At 50.4% G+C, this 4,094-nt stretch overlaps 1 pseudogene; it reads left to right on the plus strand.

Moving 5' to 3' along the window:
- The first annotated feature begins 3,317 nt into the window (after positions 1–3,317).
- Positions 3,318–3,630, plus strand: LOC102241155 (annotated as a pseudogene).
- The last annotated feature ends 464 nt before the right edge of the window (positions 3,631–4,094 follow it).

Raw genomic sequence — 4,094 nt, forward strand, 5'->3', positions numbered from 1 at the left:
CACTGAGCCAAACCAGTTAGGGCTAAAATATATTTTTGATTTAAAAAAACCGGCATCAACGAACATATTAGTCAGGGTGGTGGGTCACCATAAGGAGAACCTCAGTGCAGCAGTCTACGGGGAGGGGTCGCCCTTTGCAGAGCTGGGGCGGGAAGAGGTGAAGAACACAGAGCCGTCAATACACAATGATTACCGCCCTGGACAGCTTCGATGATGATTTTGTGGGGGTATTTTTTCTGGGTATCATTTTTGGTCGTGTTCACAGGGCTTTACCTGGAATTGCAGCACCATGGACAGAGGCACATGGTGTTATTCCTTGAATGACCACCGGAGGGCAGAAGAGGATCATTTTTGCGCAGGAATTGGCTGACAGCGTCCTTTGAGGACTAGCGTAATAAATATACAGATCCATAGATGTGCACAGTATAATCAGTACCTTACTGGGAGGAAAATATACACATTTATCCTATAAAACCACAGTATAAGTCTGCTCTTTGCTTACATTCTAATAAATCGCAAAGTAAGGGATGATTGGTCTTAGCACATATCTACAGAATTATTTTATCTTTCATTCTGAAAGGGACAGACACAGGAATCAAGCAGAACCCTTTCAGTTACAAGAACACGTTTCAAAACCACTGTGTTTATATGCCAAAGTATTAACTAGAATCTTTTATTCAGGAAAACAAATGTGTTCACAACTAATTTACTAGCAAAAAAAGGTACTCAGTAACAAGAGCTTAATGACACAGAAGTAACTTGAAAACATATGAAGCAATATTGGAATTCACTAAGATCCTGGAAGGGGTGACTGGTTATGATGCTGCGGAAATACGATCAGGCAGCCACCACGGACCTTATCATTGAGATGTCTGCCATGGTGTAGGCCTCTGAGGCACTAACCATGTTCCCAGCCGCTACCTCCTGTATTGTCATGGAAAGATTAACAATGTTGCTGCCCAACCAATGGAGTCCCACCCCAGCCTGCATAGCCTACTTCCCCGTGCCTGTACTAACCCTTGCCCTACCCTACATCAACAGCTGGCTTGTGGGGTGCAGACCAGATTTTGGTGGATGACTTGCTGCTCTCCCAGACTGCCCGTGGGATTGGAAGAAGCGCGCCTAAGTGACTCAACCCTGTCTCTGCTTGGTTGGCTCAAGCAGTGACAGGCTGCCTGGATGCACTGACTGACCGGTTACAATGCCATCCTCCACTCCAACTCACCCCCACAGAGTCTCACTGAGACTTGTTCTTATTGGCTTGTTTGTGTTGTTAATGCTTACCAGAGGATATTTTTCAGTTGATCTTTTAGAGAGAATGAGAGAGAGAGAGAAAGACAGAGAGAAACATCCATGTAAGAGATACACATCGATTGGTTGCCTCCTGCAGGCGCCCGACCAGAGCCGGGGCCGGGGAACCTAGGTACAGTACCCCTGACCGGAATCAAACCCAGAACCCCTTCGTGCGCAGGCCTCGGCCGAGACTCCCTTCTCAATTAGCTTAGTCATTCGTTGAAATCATGAAAATCACCCAATCTTGTTTTCAGATCCCTTAGGGGCTAATTCTTGGGCTTTGCTCTGTGCCCAGCCCATGCCAGGTGTTCACGGTCCAGATCCTCTCCAATCCTATGAGAGGAGTTTCTTTGCTCCCCTCCCTCCCTCCCTCCTTCCCTTCCTTCCAGATTTACTGAGCACCTGTCTGTGCCAGGGGCTGGGGCACAAAGGCAAAGCTAGCACCCCAAGACCTCACCACCCCATGAGAGCATCCTCTGGAAAAAGACTGTGACTGGGGAGGGTGCAGGATGCAGGGGGAGCACCAAGGCACTCAGGGAAGGTTCTCCAGTGGAGTTACAGACCAGCTGGGATTTGAAGGATGAGGAAGGGCATTCCAGGTGGAGGGAACTGCATGTGCGAAGGCGGGGAGGCAGAAAATAGCCTGCCTGGACTTGGAACTGTGAGAGGACGATGGAGCCCAGGGCGATGGGGCCCAGGTCCAGGAAATCTGCTGGGTGAGGTTGGGGTCCCAGAACCCACTACCTGGACTCTATGTCTCCTTGATCTCCTTTGCTTCTCACTGCCTGGCCAGGAAGAAGCCCCGCCTACCTGCCCAAAAGGAGGCTTTGAAGCTGGAGAGAGGGATGAGGAAGGAGGGGCCAACTGGTGTGTATTTTTCAATTGCTTCTCAGAAATCTCCCCCGACACTGTGGCAACCAGGCGGGAGCTGGGGGAGGACCAGTGAGCTGGGCTGAGTGGAGGGGAAGTGGGCTGGGGGTAGGGACCTCTGCTCACCCTCTCTGAGCCTCAGTTTGGGCGTCTAGAATACGGGCACGACCACCCAGTTGCTGGCTCCTGTCAACCCAGGGGCTCCGGGAAGCGCAGGCCCAGGCTGGACTCATGGTGGGGAAGGCCTGCGAGGTGAGGTTGTGCACTGAACAGGGTCCATGACTTCACATCTCAAACCTCACACTGCAAATGTTCTTATAACCTGAAATGTTTTCAAAATTTATTGAAGTTTTTTTAGGCCGTTTTCATATTTATTATGACAATTCTCTAGTCCATAAGCGTCTTGAAGATGAGGCACCTTCTTGTAACTTGGCTAAAAGGGGCCTGGGCTTCAGCGCTGGTTCCTTCCCATCAGGGACGTTTCCAGAGCAGACTATGCCCCAGGGGGGATCCTGGTCCTTAGAGGGGCCACGCACAGGCTGACGGTTTCCGACTCCAGGGAAAGGGCGGCGCCCAAAGCCTCTGTGCTCCTCTCACTGGGGCCACGCACAGGATGACGGTTTCCGACTCCAGGGAAAGGGCGGCGCCCAAAGCCTCTGTGCTCCTCTCACTCCGGGTGGATCAGGCTGGGGAGTGGGCTGTGGAGAAGCCCGGAAGGAACGGTGAGAACTGCCTGCTCTTCCAGCCACTACGTTCTCCCCGGGGGCAGAGAGCCCCCCATTTCTGGAAAGGGAGTCGCAGTGCACTCCCAAAAGCGGTTTGTGTGTTTGTTGGCTCACTTATGACTTTTAAGACTTACATTTTTTTAAGAGTACAAAGGAAGGTGAAAGAGCAACAGTAAGTAAACCCCAAGCACAGCTGCTTGTCCCACAGGGGGTCACTGTGTCCATCTTTTGTGCATTAGATGAGGCCGTTTTCTGAGGGCCAATCTCCCTGTGCCTGTTTCCTTCTCTGTAAGATGCTGACAACGCTTCCAGCACTAGGAGGTGCTGTGAGCATGAGTGAGCTGGTCCTTGTAACATGGTGGAAGCTGCGCACAGACTTTACAGCTTGATTCAGCTGGTGGTTTGGGCCGCAACACCCACGATGGCAAAATGGCCCAGTTTGCCCGAAACCTCGCCAAGACAGCCCCCGCGCCGGTGAACATTGCTGCTGTGACTCATGGGAAGGCTCCATTGGCCACCATTTGGCATGTGCCAAGGTTGATCTGATTCCTCCAACCCCTGCTGAGATCCCAACAGCTACTCAGGGTTTGAAACACAGTACATGTTGCTCACACTGACAGCTTCAAACAGGTCACCATTCAGGAAGCTCTGCTGAATGGTTTGGTGGCCACTGAGGTGTGGATGTGGTTTTGTGTCGCTGAGATCATCAGCAAGCATTGGCATCATTGGCTATAATGTTTGACGACCAATTTTTAACATGTTTCTTTTTATTCAATACATTTTTATTGATTTCAGAGAGGAAGGGAGAGGGAGAGAGAGGTAGAAACACCAATGATGACAAAGAGTCATCGATCAGCTGCCTCCAGCACGCCCCCCCCCAATGGGGGCTCAAACCCGTAACCCAGGCATGTGCCCTTGACTGGGATCGAACATGATACCCTTCAGTCCGCAGGCCGACGCTCTATCCACTGAGCCAAACCAGCCAGGGCATTTGGTTTATGATTTGAATGTTCTTGGACCACAAGTGAACAGAATGGTATTTGAATAAAAATCAATATGTCCAAATCACTGTTTTCAGCATCAAGCACTGCATGGAAAGGTCATAATTTCTCTTGATATTCGGTTGGATTGTCTTTTGCTTTCATAACATTAGCACAGCTCTAAATGCATGTCTTTGCTTAGCCTGAAATATGGAAAGCAGCCACG

This window comes from Myotis brandtii, unplaced genomic scaffold (genome assembly GCF_000412655.1).
Source record: "Myotis brandtii unplaced genomic scaffold, ASM41265v1 scaffold439, whole genome shotgun sequence".
NCBI classification, from domain to species: Eukaryota; Metazoa; Chordata; class Mammalia; order Chiroptera; family Vespertilionidae; genus Myotis; species Myotis brandtii.